This window comes from Neolamprologus brichardi, chromosome 3 (assembly GCF_056152115.1).
Source record: "Neolamprologus brichardi isolate AB-2024 chromosome 3, ASM5615211v1, whole genome shotgun sequence".
Taxonomy (NCBI): domain Eukaryota; kingdom Metazoa; phylum Chordata; class Actinopteri; order Cichliformes; family Cichlidae; genus Neolamprologus; species Neolamprologus brichardi.
Window position 1 is genome coordinate 7,362,042 of NC_142106.1, and position 15,959 is coordinate 7,378,000.

Genomic DNA, 15,959 nt, shown 5'->3' on the forward strand with positions numbered 1-15,959 from the left:
AAAAGCAGCTCTCTCTGCTCGACTCCTCTCCCGCACACACACTTTGCTCCACCCCGTTTTCCCGGCTCTGCTGTGATTTGTGGTTGTGCCGTCACGTGACTCAGTTGCACAACGTAATCACGTGGGGTGTTATTTCAAAATTAGCGCCAATCTCCTTTCCCTAAACTTTTTCCTTAGCCTCAAGGAAAACGTCATCATGAGAGGGAGAATTGCCAAGGACTCAGGAAAAGAGAGGTGTGATGCTGAGAATTGGAACAACCTTTTTTTAGTTGTGCACACAACTAACTCTCTCTGCTGAATATGTAAAGAATAAAAGTGTTACTGTGTTACATGCCTGAATGTTGCTCATGGTCTGATGGGAAATAATGTTTTCTATTCTTTAGTACATCGAACAGTCAGCCATTCACAGAGTTTAGGTTTAAAGGATGAAATCGTTTGTACTGATGCATCTCTCCTCTGGATAAACCTGTTCAATGACAAAAAGACTGAGGTGATGGTTTTTGGTCGCCCTAAATGAAAACAAGTTGAAAACCAAATTGAAAGGAAATATGTGTCGGTGTAACCATATTCATCAGCATGAACATCAGACAAGTTCAGGTTCTGTCACGACCGGGCAGCCAACACAAGGAAGAGGACTCAGATGTAGACACCACACAGAGGCTCGGAGGAACAGTGTAAAACAAGATTTTATTTTGGCAAAAATCACTAAATATGAACTAAAGGTGAGAGGCAAATGAATCTACCCTCTGGAACTGCTCAAACCCATACACTAACACACGATGCTACAAACTCAGGGGACTAAGAAACTGAAAATTAACCCACAGTGTAAACAACCCTGAATGCCTCTATTTAGTTCCTTGCACCTTATTTTGGCACTCATCGCTGTTTTCTACTACCAACTTCCTGTTCGGGTGTAGAAGCTTTTATTTTGATTTGACGATTTGGAGTTTTGAAATGTGATGGCTTAACGGAGCCTATGGAGACTTATTTTGTCATTAGCAGCCCCCTTGATAGAGGCACAAGGTATGTATTGCGGCTCAACCAACCAACGGCCGCGGCAGGCTAAACACGAGGACACAGATGACGCGCAAGAATAAACACATAAAATACACTTCTGTACCATTTGCTCCGTTTATTCAACATGCAACTGTCCAATATACAAATCAGGGCCTGGGATTAACTATTAAAGAAATGCACAGACTGCACAAACAAATAACTGCAACTCACCAATAACTGCACTAATTACAATGCCAACTTACAACTTGGCCTATGGCAACAATTAGTGCATAAATATACAAAAACCATCAAGTTACAGTTAAAATACATCAAAATCATTCAAGCTGCGGTCAACAGAAAGTTTTGCCTCATGCTCACCCTACCTTTCTGCTCATCAACATCAGGTGCTGTGAACAGGTGAGTGCAACCACATTTATCATCTAACACACCCATGAGACACGCCCCACACCCGTGCACCAAATCAGTGAGTCCATTTAAACCAACGCACTTAATCAAAAAAGGAACAACTCATATGGCTCCTACAGTATCGTTATGATATAAGAAGGAAAAAAGTTAAATAATTTGTACAATTACACTCCAACATTTGCTTTCAAGACGCACACAGAAAGACCCCGGCCTGATAGTGGAATTGAACTCAGGACCTTCTCGCTGTTTTGCAACAGTGCTAACCACCGTGCCAACCAACTCCATGTTCTTGAGAGGTGGACTGTGAGCACAGAAACACATGTTCATCCATACAGCTGCAGCAAACTTACATTAATTTTAAATAGATTTGTTACTCTGATGTCTGTCTCTGTGGTACACTGGTACCTGTCCAGGTGTGCTCTACCTATGACTACTGGGAAAGGCTCTAGCTCATGTAATAGAAATGTTCTGTTATTCTCATTTAAAGTATTTAAGTGCTTATGCATATGCTTAGTGACACTGTTATAGACTGTTCAGTGAACGTTTCTAAAACTAGATGAACTTACTTCAGCAGTTTGAGAAAACAACTCCCTTTACAGGTGCTGATAAGGCCAAGGCCACAAAACAGCGTAACCATTGATTCATTAGGTTTCATAGCGAGACACGTGAAGTGTGGTAGGATCAGTTTGTAACTTCCTCCCTCTTCCTTGGAATGCATAAAGGAGTAGGAGCACCACTTCTGTGGCAGAGCTGACATGACTGAACTGTGATGTTTGATGTGTGTTGGCGCAGTAATAAATAGCTTGATCACAGCTCTTTCTGTGTTGCAGACTTTATTTTAAAAATTCCACGACACCCCCCTCCCACTGTGAACATGAATTGAATATTCAGAAGACATTTGTTTAAATAGTTTAGAAATCTGAGCCGTTGGTGTGTCCTTGGATTGTGTGGTAATAATATTAGAGCCTGCAATCTTTCTTACTGAATCTCTACTATGAGTCATGTTACCTGAGATTAATTCTATGTTTACCTGTCAGCCTGGACAAATGTGCTGTGTGAAGGAAATTAAATTAAATCAGGTCTGAACTGCGTACATTTAAGGAACCTGTTCATATTTAATTGTAATATGAATCAATGATTTTCCAATTGCTGATTCCAAGAGAGTTTTTGTGGAAATCCTGTTTGGCTTTTTGTTATTTTAATTCTCTTTTCTGTTTTCCAGAACAGTTCTCCACAGTCGCTGTCCACATGGATCAGTGGGACCAAGAAGCACTCTGCTAATGTGTGGACTCTGACCAGCAACATCCAGCAAGACCCAGACAGCGTTTTCTATCTCCCAGCTGGAGTTTTTTGTTTGTCTGTGACTGGAGAGTCAGATTTTTGTTGAGCTTCACACTTGCAGAGGTAAGTCAGTTTGCAGAGATCCTTCCCACCCTGGCTTTTATGTGCTAGATTTCTTATCTGAAACAGTAATATTTCAGTGACTGCTGCTTATACCACAGGTTAATACACTCTACAGATCCCTGATAGGAGAATCATCAATTTTGCCAACAAAGAAGCCTGGTGGATGTTTGTTTACAGTCTGATGATGGGACATCATGCTCTGCATCTTCAAAGTTTACCTCCTCATTATTATTCATACCCAGTAATGTGAAGTATGCTTATATCTACTATAACTGAACCAACCTGGTGCTCTTCATTTATGGAGGCTGTTGAGTCTGAATGTTGGATGTTGTGTATCTCGTGTTCTCTGGGCTTTGTTGTCCTCAGTCTTTTTGCAGGATCAGAAAACAAAACCAGGAGGCGCATAAATGTTTCTTCTCCATGATGTTTCTTCAAATGTTTCTTCTGGATGATGATATGACCGTGACACGGGATGCCACCTTTGGTCTTGTGATGAAGCAAAGCTCAGGAAGAAGTGTGATTAAATGGTACCCACATGTTGAGAAGGATGTACAGGGGCACCTGCAGCCAAATCCAAGCCTCAGGTTAGTTGTAGTTGCAGAACGCTATAGGACTGAGACAGCTGAGGCATCAAATGTTTGATTAAACAGATGAAAAAGAGAAGTTTCTTCCCTATAATTATCACTTCTTAAAATCTGTAGCAACTTCAAGTCTGTCATCATGCTGAGCATGCTCAGAATGTGACAATATATTTTTGTTCAATATTTAATTTCTTTCAGTTGCAATTGTGAAATGAAAAAATATATATTCTTATAATTTAGCAAGCTAATTTATCAAAATATATATATATATATATATACATATATCTGTATTAGTTTTAAAAAATTAATTTGAGACCTGTATTGAAAATACCATAATGTATTCATACAGAATCAGTATGGTATGATTGTTTGTCTGTTCACTGATTGTTGAAACTAAGAGCTAGTTTGATCTGTTTAGATCTAAAGTATCCAAAGTTGAGCTCTAATGTTTCTTCACCCCTGTGTGTGTGATATGTGATTTCCTACATGCTGGCAGAGCAGCAGTTTGTGCTCACAGATGGTGACGGTGTGGAGAGACGGTGGTGTTTCCTCAGAAGAACCAGCAGAGTCACAAAGGACACCAGTCCATCTCACCACCTTGACTTGCTGACTGATGCTCGTCTGCACTGCACAGAGGAAATCAACTGACCGAGGTTTTTCCAGTGACGTGTTATGAAATGTACATTTGTTTTATGCTTACAGATATGTTTTTCTTGACAGAGGCTCTGCAGAGGTTAGACAAAGCAGAGAAAATATGTGCTTTACATTTTACTGTGATTTATTGAGATATTTGTTGCCTGATGTTCAGCAGGAATGGAGAAATAGAATCAAAGGGAGATGTTTTTGATGTTTTTCTAATGATGTAAGTAAATCTTCAATATTATTTATTTGCTTGAATATATTAGGAGTGTTTCTGAGTGAGGGAGAGAGGAGTCATCATCCAGGTAAAGTGACGTAGAGCAGTGGATACACTTGTCTCCCCTTTAAAGGAGACAATCCAAGTCATCCTTAAATGTTAGTGCTTTCAAATACACAAACATTTTTAAAGGACAGAAATGAACATCCAACTTTGACTGTAATACAAAATAAATCTTTTCATGTGTGTTTTCAAACTCTCAGATGGGCAGCATATCAGTCTTGGACTGTGTAACCTGCCGGAGCAGCACTGGATGGCCACCACACGTGAGCATGTTCCTGCAACATTCAGCATCTGATCTGTCATCTGTGTGCTTCTGCTTTTGGTAAGTAGAGTTACCCAACTACAGTAACTCTAAACACATGCCATCCATTTCTAACGGCCTGGTTACTTCCTGTCAGTTACTTTAGAAACCATGTGGTCACCTGACCCAACGCTGTTTCTTCTTCTTCCCCTTAATGTTGAAGTGTCACATGTCAAACAGCTGGAGAGGAAACTACACCAGTGTACTGGGATGTTTCAGTAACACGTGCCAGATGCTGTTCCTTCACTGTGACATCATCAGAGACAGTCCCGCCCACCTCAGGACCTCACCATTGATTATGATGATTATAATGATGACAGCGAGTGGAACTAAGACTGTAAAAATCCACGACCAGAATGTTTAGATGCTTTCTAATTATTAATCAATACTGAGAGCCTCTTTCTGTGTTTTGTCTGTTTTGGGTTTTTACCTCATTTGTTAATAACAAAGTTCACCAAACTCACACAGTTTACATTCTGTATGTTTCCATCAAGGTTTATTTTCTTAGAAATCATAGTTTTTCTCCTTTTCTCTTTTGTAATTGATGATAATTCAGTGAATATACTGCACTGCTTCCTTTTATTGCGTCACACATTGCTTTAAGTTTTTCAGTGTCCAGTTATTTTTTACTGCTGTTTGAATTCTCTGTATGTTTGACCCTGTAGACTGTTTGATGGACTGCTTGTCTTCCTGTTTGTAACCGCCGCCTGTTTTTGACTAAAGATTTGGATTTCTGACTTTAACACAGCCTCTGCGTGTCCTCCCTTTGTGTCCTCTTCCTCTGTGAATGTGTTGCATGTGTCACAGATTCATTTTATTAACAGCTTTCCCACAGTGAGTTGCAGCAGCATTCATTCACAGCACATTTCAGAAGGATTCAGATTAATACAGTGATCTTATAGTCAGAATTATCCTGACAGAGTGCCACTGTAAATTATCTTTCATCAGGTAAATTTTAAAGTTCAGTATTTCAAAGCAGGAGTTATGAAGAATCATATTGGCATTAGAACTGTAACAATATGTACTTACAAACTTAAAGTTTTATTTAATTATGTTAGAATATTGGAAGACAATCAACTTTTAGTGTTTTCCGCATATTAATTATTCTGAAATAGAGACGGTGACACTAACTGTACAGAAGCACACTAAACAACTGACAATCTAACAGACATCATTGGCCTGAGCCGTCATGCACAGTGAGTCTGATCCTTTGCTGTGAGAGTATGACAAGCATGTTTCTGGTCAGTTTGGAAGAAATAATATCACAATGTTGATCTTTTTTCAACATTCCTTCTCTTTTACAACATAAATTGTGATCAAAGCTACTTGTGTTCACAGCATGTAATAATACTGACAGTCCAGGGCATTGTGGTCTGTTGAGCTAGGGTTAGGGTTAGCAATTCAGACATATGTAATCAATATTAAACGTCTCTGACGTGGGCCACTGTCCGCACTGTTGGGAAATCCATACCAGGATGGAACGAGTCAATGTAGGTGAGCATCCACGAGAAGACACAGCAGATGCATCCTACTAATACTGATAGGACCAGGAGACTCCAGAAACCGAGCATCTTCTCTTCAGTGCCATCCTCTCCTGTCACCCTCTCTGCCCGCAGCTCTTTGAGTATGGGGTAGATAAGGGCGCAGAGAAACCCTTATTACTAATTTGTATTATAATTCAATTTTCACGAAATATTCATATTCAGTATCGGTCCTTTTATATTATAACCACGTATCCACCCAGGCTCATGGTGGGGCAGGGCTCTGTCCTGGGATGCTTGAGTACAAGGTAATGTACACCTGACCAGGTATCCAGTCTGTCAGAATTGTTTTCAATATTTGGTTCAAAAATATGAGTGAAAACAAAAATCCAACTAGGATTCCTACATATGATGAATGAAGTCTGTCTTTGACTGTATTGTCCAGCTGATCCATGATCCAGCAGGTGAACTTTATTCATGACATAACACAGTAACAATGTAAAAAATTAAACAGCAACAGCCTAAATGTAAAATGCATTCTAAACACAGTACAAGATCCAATGTATGACCCTGTTTCTGGGTTGGCCCAGACACAAGTTGAGCAAGACTGAAGGAGTCTATCAAACTTAAAAAGTCTCTGGCCAGTGAATTGGAGAGACAACACACATGAATATTAAAATCTCCAACGATTAAGATTCGATCGTAGTTTGGCACAGTTCCAGCTATGAAGTTTGAAAAGTCTTGGATAAAATCCTTGTGATATTTTGGAGGCCTGTATACAGCTGCAACGAGTGTCAGGCGGGGATGCCCCAGTTCAAACGTCAGAAGTTCAAAACTAGAATACGAGTGAGTTAAGAGTTGTGTTACGGATTCAAATATTGGGGATGGATACAAGAGGAAAACCAAAAAAACAACACTGGTCCGGCCGGGTTGAGTCAAACGATGATTTAATGAACACACGCGTGGGAGATGGACACCATACAGCAGACAGCATCAGATCTCAAAATGGTGGAGCCTTGATCAAACTCTTATAGCCTCTAGTGGCCCCCACCTAATCATAAAAGCCTAAACATTCACATTCTTTCTCTCACACAGCGCCTAAGCTACGACCTTGGCTCCCTGTTTATCTGCTCCTGCTGAGATGGGGCAGTATGCTCTGTTCTCTTCTAACCAGACAAATAAGGCGATGACTTTCTGCAAACAGTATTTCTTATAACTCAGCAGTATAATGCATCATAAAACAATATCATTCATTCACAATAAATCAGCAGTCTAATGTAATGCAAATCAGTTTACCAAATGTAATAGTTATCACCTTCTTCTAATTCAGGAGAATAATGCAAACTAAAACTACATAATAATTCACAATCTTTAATTAGGGGTCTAACATGGCATAAAATAATATTATAATCCGACAATTCCCCCTGATGAGCTCTTTAGACTTAAAGAGCTCACTTACACCCTGCAATCCAGTGTTGCTGGGTTCATTTCTTCTTACTCCTGAGGCCCTTTGTCCCTCCATTGGGTGAACCATATGTGAGATGACCTCTGTGTTTGCGCAGTTCAGATGCAAGAAAAACTATTATTACAACAACAATAGTAGGTACAGATGACACTCCCATCACTCCCCAGTTCTCCCACAGTTTTATTTCGGTGCTACCTTATACCCTCCAAACGTACTCAGACTAGAACCTCTGTCCGAGGAGCTTTTAGCCTTTATTTTATTGCTGTAGGCACCAGTGTCTTCCAGTCGGGTGATCCTCTGCTCTTCTGTCTTCAACCTCAGGGGTTAGACAACCCTTCAGTCGTTGCACAGATCAGGGGATTATTCTGCCCCGATTTCAAACAATGATCTGTGTATTCTGGGGTCACCGCTGTGTTCCCCAGAAAAAAGAACAGGAACGTGTCCCCCTTATGACCAAGAGCCTCTCGAACGTCGTTGGTCTGGTGTTCCTGGATTTCCGCCAACCCCTTCATGGTTATTGCTGTGTTTATGGGATCCATCCTTTTGAGGTGACAAACTGGCATGACACTTGAACCCAGTTGATGTTTCAGCAGTCACCGTGTCTATCTCTGCTGCGAAGGATCCTCGTATATCTGTGACCTCGTCTGGTGTCTGTTCCTTTCTCTGTAAGAGACAGAAAACCAAAACACCTCTCTTCCTAGCTCTAACAATCTAATGTTGTTGTCTACTGATCTTTTGGTGGTTCAGAATTAGTTTAGAATATTCAGAATGTCCCAAGGACTTATCCTAATTTAGTGTATGTGTGTGTAAGCATGTTTGCATTTAGCCCGCTGCACTGGCATTTCCTACACTTTATCAGTCCGGACTATCGCCGAACGAAGCTTATGACCTTCAAAAGACCGAGTGCCAACTCATTATAAGCACATTTGCAAGGTGTGTATGAAAATGATTAAAACCACTCATTCTAATAAAAGACATTAAAAAACAAATTAGCCATTTTTAATTCTAACATGTGTCCCCCTTTTGGTGGCGAGAAATGTTGGTGTGGTCAAGTGGGTGCTGTAAAAACAAAAGCTCAGGACAGAACAGTTATCAGTCATGTACTTCATACAAAATTAGCATATATTCAATTTCATATTGATCCTCTGAGTGTAATGGTACATTTTAATTTGAATTTATCAAAGCTAAACACAATAATTTTTCTTTATTTTGCTCTTGTTCTTGTGCAGCACCACATCTCAGCACATGCCCCTGTCAGTTCTATCTTACTTTTCTAAATTATTGACTATTTCAATGGAGAACCTAAATGACGTGGACCAGTGTTTGTCATTACATATCTCTATTTTGAATGTGACACGTCTATCATTCCCCTGTTATTCATAGACATCAATAGAGTTTTTTGGCTGTTTTTTCCTCTATAAAAGTTAATTGGCTTTTTTACAGTGGCCTGCTATGGTTAATAATAACATGTTCAGTCATGAGTGAAATCAAAGCTTTTCTTCACTTTATCATTTAACCTTCCCAACAATATAATGTGATACATTAATCAAAACACAGCTAATAAAACACAATTTTCTTAATGCAAACATCAGTAGCTCAAAATTAGCAACCAAAGGGTTAAGTCTGCAGTTCACACTCATGTGAAGCTACAGCCTCCCCCTTTAGTCTCTGTCATCCTCCTGTTCCTGCAAAACAAAACAAAGCAAGACAAAACATCCACCCTTCTTTTACAAGCTGGGTGAATTGTTTGTGGACATTTACTAATCCTAAAGTCGGTACCGTTTTTGTCTCAGTATCAAGTCAGTTAAAACTTTTAGTCATCAGTCCATCACAGTCCAGTCACATAAATACATTCACACACATTCATACCAGATATTGCTGATAATGGAGTCTCACGCGCAACCTATTCGAGCCTCCATCACCAGCAAGATGACGTCATCATTTTAAAGGAAAACAGTTCCTTGTTTTTTGGACTGGATTGACTCGCTGCAATCCTTTTAGGCTCAGGACTTCTCATGTGATCAATGTCCCATATAAGTTAATTTCTCCAGAGCCCATTATAATCATGGAGAAAAACACTTTGCGACTGTTTCTAGTAAGAATATTTTATAGCGCTTTAAAGTTCAATCTCTCAGGCCTGGATTAAAGAGCTGATTTATTAAATCAGGAACTCACAAAATACCAAAATATCACCACCGGTGGATCACTCCTCTCAGATGTTCTTATTTCAGTGCACTGTAACAAAAGCAAAAACAAACGTAACCAATAAAATACTCATATAATAACAAATACTGGGGCCAATTGCAAACATGTCCAAGCATAAAACCACTTTTCTCTCTCTTAGAGAAAGAAAACAATCCAAACCTCACTGATAAAATCAACCTAGTGTTAAGCAAAACCCAAAAATCAACCAAAACTTCACCAGAAAGTTTTTCTCCGTCCCGGGACAATATTGTGTAGGAATACAGGCACCATAACTTCTTTTTGCACTGACAAAAAACATGTTGGATGTACTTGATTCAATAGTGGACACTGGTTGCACACAAATGTTTTGCTTTGGCAGAAACTTAAACAACTGAGTTAAATCAACACAACCTTTTCATATTCAGTAAACCTGTGCATTTTGTGTTCATAAAACACGATTGAAACATGTTCTGATGGAGTAAGTTGAGCTCCTGGAATATTTTAATCCTTCACAATTCTGTCATTTTATTTTAACACTATTCAATAACTTTTATCCAAATTTTACTTGGTCCCTTAAATACTAAATGTTGTCTTCATATTGCATACGGTTCAACAAAGTCTAGATTCTGGTTACTATAAGAATTGAATGGGTCTACACCAACTACCATCCTCCTATCTTTATCCTGATTACAGGAGGGCTGGGAAATAACCCTGAAGTGATAGGTTATGAGGCAGGGTGCACCCCGGACAGGTCACCAGTCTATCACCTAGAAACAAACAACCATTTACACTTACATTCACGGATAATTTAGAATCATCAATTAACCTAGCTCTAACAGCTGCATGACTTTTCACTGTGGCAGGAAACCAGAATACCCAGAGAGAAACCACTGCAAACTAAGCAGACTGTGGACTTGCACCCAGGACCTTCTTACTGTGTAGCAACAGCACTCACCAGCATGCCAACAATGTAGGAAATACAGGGAAGCTATGATTTCCTGTATTTGAGGCAGAATTATTTTGTGCTTGCCCTTGACAGGTTAATCCACAATAAATAGCAATAGCATGCATTTGGTGTGTGTGTCGTTGTCTGCCTCTTATAACTCCAGTGATTTTCCTGCAATTTGAAATCTTATGCGGTCTTATGAATTCTGTGAGTTCAGCAACTAACCACTCTTACTAGATTGTATCGTGTCATCTCAATGAGAAAAAATTAAGTTGTTGAATTTTGTACAGATCTTTAAAGCCTGAGGCAATTGTGTTAAATACACGTGAGATGCTTACGTAAATCCAAGGGCTGGTCCCCTTTTCTTTATTTTTTATTTTTTTATTTTATTTTTTTATTTATTTATTTATTTTTTTTCCAGTATGTTCCTCCTTCAATTAAATCTCAATCACAAAAATGTGGCACTCCGAAATAAGGCTCACACCGTTAATTCATCATTTTCACTCTTTACCACTGCTCCTTATCAGGCTGTGTGAAGCACAGTAAACAATTCAGTCGAGGCCTTGAGCCATAAACAGACATCACTCACAGACATTGTTTTCATAACCAAACTGCTCTAGACCCTGTCCCCTAAATCTACACAAATGCCCTCTGGGTGACATGAAATGCATTTATCCAATAAACAATCAATGGCTTCTTGTTGTTGTAACAAATTCTGTATTTGGACGATTGTGTGCGTCCATTGGTGCTCCTGCCCAAAGTTCTCTCCATACTGGTTCTGGCCCCAATTGAGGCACTCCGTTTCTCCAGTGTCCTGCATCGTCTCCTTGTCCAGCTCCTCCTTAACCTGACCCTTTTGCTTCTGTAACTCCTTCAGGGTTTGCTCCTGCTGTTGGAGCTTCTCGTCAGGTTTGGCGACCTCCTGCTCCAGCAAGCTCCGGCCTGATTTCAAGTCCTGTATCTGGGACTCCAAGCCTGACTGATGGGTTCGATTAGCAGCCAGCTCCTCCTGAGCCATGCTCAGTTTCTGCTCTGATGCCTTGAGCTCTTACTGAGGGCAGAACCTCAGAGTCTTTTCCGTACACGTCAGATTGAAGTTTCTTGATGTTTTCCTTGCTTTGCTCCACGGCCTTCTGCAGCTCTGCTGTCCAGCTCTTCTCAGAGGTCAGCTACTGGCCGAGCCCCGACACCTGTGCCTTCAGCTTATGTTCTTCTGGTGCTTTTGTCCCATCTGAGGTGCCTCCTGACCTCAGTTACTCCTCGTGTCTCTGGCACGCCCTTTTTGCTGCCCGATCATCCGTGTTGGTCCGTCACTGTCCTGCACAGTTTTAATGCAGAGTTGTTAAGGTCAGCATTCTTTTGCTCGGCCTCACTTTTCATCCGGGCTTAATAGGCGTCTTGTCACAGCTCTGTCAGCTGAAGCTGTCTGGAAATCTCTCCCGTGTAGTGAAACGGGCCTTGGATTTAACGTTCTCCGTCTCCGCTGCATGAGATCGTTTTCCTGCAGCACTGTTGACATTTTCAGGTTGTTGTTGTGGGTCCAGCTGCTGTAGCATTTGGTCAGGGTCACATCAAAGATGGTAGAGGGGAGAGCAAAGATGGTAGAGGGGAGAGCAGGAGTCCAGGTCAGCCTCGGCTTTCCGGGCCGACAAAGCAGCCTGTAATTAAGCATAAAGAGAAAAAAACAAAACAAAACAAAAACAGATGAACAGGAAAATCATGTTGTTTTGGCTGTGTTATTCAGAGAGGGGCCAGGCCCTGTGTCAGCCTTCTCCCCCCTTTTTCTTTGTTTTTTCTCACTGTATAATCAAGTCATAACCTACCAAGTTGACAGGACAACACAGGTACATGTTAAAATTCTTAAGATCATGTTTAAAAGCCCAAAAAAGGAATTTTCTTTCATTCAGTGATCACTTGTATTAATCAATCAGAAGAAAACATGTCACAGTTTGACTCTTTTAACCACTAAATTTGTTGTTTCATCACTGGTTGGTCATACCAGTGTCTTTCTTTTTGAAGTTAAGTTGTTGTCCTGCAACCCAGAGAGTTTATTTGTTAGTAGTGGATAAACTTTATCATTTAACAACAGGTGTATGTTAAGTTTCGCTGCTTTAATTTGCTAGAAAATTTTCACGTGTTCATGAATTTCAGCTGTTTCTTCATTGCGTGTGTGTGCGTTTGTGGGTGGGTTATTTTAACTTTTTCTCAAACAAGGCATCTCTCTAATTGTGTGTTTTTAATTTTGTTTCCCAAATTTTGATTTCCCACCTTAAATAACAGCATTCCATGTCTTCAGCCAGGAATTAGAGCATGCTTGTGAGATTCAGGGACACATGGTGCCAAAAACAATTCAGCAAAAAACTTCCCTGAAAATTTCCAGTGATGGTAACCGATAACTGGAGGAGAAGATGTCCTTTAAGCTTCTTTTTCGGGTGGGGACAAAGTGAGAGGTCAAGCTGTAAAATTTTGAGCCAGAGCTTGGCCTGTCTGTCGTCCCAATTTTGTTAATCTATCCTATTGCCGCTGTACTCAGGTTTCCAGGTTGAGAGAAATCCACCTGTATTAAGAGACTAAAACATTCATTTACTATTTTTCTTAAAACATCCATTTGGTTCATCTGCCTAGATTTTACTCTCTCTCTTGGTGCATAGTTCACACAGTCAGGCAGTTGCCTTTTATGGCCATGCAGATTTCCAGTCACTCACCCCCAGCAGCTGCAAAGCCGTCTCTCCTATATCAAAACCCAGCCAAACATCAAACATTCACCGTAGTCATTCAAAACTTTATTTGTAATATTATAATGAGCAAAATCAGCGTTTTAATTACAGGCATGTATCATTGTTTGCAAATCATACTTATAAAACTCAATAACACGCTAAACAGGAAGTCCTCTGTGGCCTTCACAGCAGCCACCTGATTTGCATGTTCACACACCGTCTAAAAATAGCTTGCAGCGCTGCAGCGCGCTGTCGTCACACACAGCCTTTCTCTCCATTTCACACCCAACTCTATTATTTTATTACAAAGACGTCTTATATTTACAATCACTCTCAGGCCTGAAAGTTTTAGCGCCTAACAATTTTGACAAATTTAAGATAACGGGTCCAACCGAAGAAAGTCCAACTTTTTTGTAATCAATTAACCAGTATCAGACTCTAACTGTATCTGGCCTCATCTCTAAAATCCCTAACTCAATTTATAGTGTCCAAAAAAAGCGCAGATACCGTTCAACACGGTAAGGAGACTAACTCTTAGCTTATTCCAGGATGCCCTGTACCCCACAGTCAAGCCAAACTGAACTAACCCTGTTCGCCGACAGGTCAAGGTCGCGCGTCCGCGGCCAGGAGGGAGCGTAACCTCCGGGCTATGCGCCTCTTGGCTATCGTCGTTAGATAATTTATAATACTTTGAAACAACAGTCAACACTCCAAAACAAGAGTATGACTGAAGCAGATGCAACGTTATGGACAATGGAGACTCTAACTCACAACATGACCAACACAGGTGCAATCTTTAGACCAATGGAGACTCTAACTCACAAAATGACCAATTACCTATCAAACTACCTGGGACTCTAACCCAGTATTATTTTCCTTTATCTTGGGACTCAAACCCAGTATTGTAACTTATAAACTTCAACTTTCAAATCTCATGAGATTTTTTCATCAAAATCAAAACAGACACTCACCGGCAACTTTTACTGAATAGACATTTAATGTTATCGTCCAATTCAGCACACTTTGGATAAAATCAACAGGCCTGTGCCTACCTCTTTTATAAAGGCGCCTGTCCACTCAGTTTGATTGCCGGATAATGTCTGCCGGTCTGACCACCTCGGAGCGTCCAAGCATCCTAAACTTCCACCCCAATACCACAGGACGAGCCCCCAAAACTGTTACGGATTCAAATATTGGGGATGGATACAAGAGGAAAACCAAAATAACCACACTGGTCCGGCCGGGTTGAGTCAAACGATGATTTAATGAACACACGCGTGGGAGATGGACACCATACAGCAGACAGCATCAGATCTCAAAATGGTGGAGCCTTGATCAAACTCTTATAGCCTCTAGTGGCCCCCACCTAATCATAAAAGCCTAAACATTCACATTCTTTCTCTCACACAGCGCCTAAGCTAGGACCTTGGCTCCCTGTTTATCTGCTCCTGCTGAGATGGGGCAGTATGCTCTGTTCTCTTCCAATCAGACAAATAAGGCGATGACTTTCTGCAAACAGTATTTCTTATAACTCAGCCGTATAATGCATCATGAAACAATATCATTCATTCACAATAAATCAGCAGTCTAATGTAATGTAAATCAGTTTAACAAATGTAATAGTTATCACCTTCTTCTAATTCAGGAGAATAATGCAAACTAAAACTACATAATAATTCACAATCTTTAATTAGGGGTCTAACATGGCATAAAATAATATTATAATCCAACAGTTGTTTGCAAGACAGCTTCTTCCTGAAAACAGCCGCCATTCCACCACCACGCCCAGACATCCTCAGCACATTAAGATATTCACAGTCAGACGGTAAAAGTTCAGTAAAACAGCTGGACTCACCGACTCTCTGCCAAGTCTCCGTTATAAGCATTAGATCCAGTCCCCGATCAGTAAAGAAGTCCTTAAGAATAAAAGTTTTGTTTGCTAGCGATCGAGCATTAACAAGACTTAATCTTAATGGTACCGGTGGTTCAACGGCCGAAGCGGGTGCCCGACCTATCGGCCGTAGGTTCTGAGGGTTTACTCCACCTGAGCGAAGACGGGGGGGACGCTGGCGCGGGGTTATTGTCGTAAGCCCGACAACAGGTGTCAGGCAAATGTAAGCCACGTCCAGAGAGTGTCAGTAGTTGATGCAGTCGAATCCAGTCGGGATAGGGTGAGGTATTTTTCGAAATCGTGTCCAGGTAGCCTTGATTCTCACCAATAAGCCACTGCATTTCCCATGGCGTCTACGGCGCCCTCACAGTTGAGGTAGCGCCGGAACACAGCGGAGACAAGCTAGAACTCCTGACAGGAGCGGTTGGGAGAAGGTTCCCTGATATCCACGATTGCAATACAGAGTTTTTAACTGAGAGGATCTTAAAGCTAGCAGCATTTAGCGATCATATACAAGCAGAGAGTTAGCCTGTTTTAAAAATAAAGTAAAAATAAAACACTAGTACAAGCAGAGTCAGACGGCAGGCCGTACACACTGGTACCATCTTTTTTTCTTTTTTTTTTTTGCCTGTCCCATTTGGTTCTTTA

The 15,959-nt window shown here is 40.7% G+C and overlaps 2 protein-coding genes across 2 annotated transcripts in view; one reads left to right on the plus strand and one right to left on the minus strand.

Moving 5' to 3' along the window:
- Positions 1-15,959, minus strand: part of LOC148103302 (polymeric immunoglobulin receptor-like) — a 796,664-nt gene that overhangs the window by 621,420 nt on the left and 159,285 nt on the right. The window lies entirely within an intron of this gene.
- LOC118456030 (cell adhesion molecule DSCAM-like) overlaps positions 1-15,959 on the plus strand; it is a 533,233-nt gene that overhangs the window by 329,386 nt on the left and 187,888 nt on the right. The window lies entirely within an intron of this gene.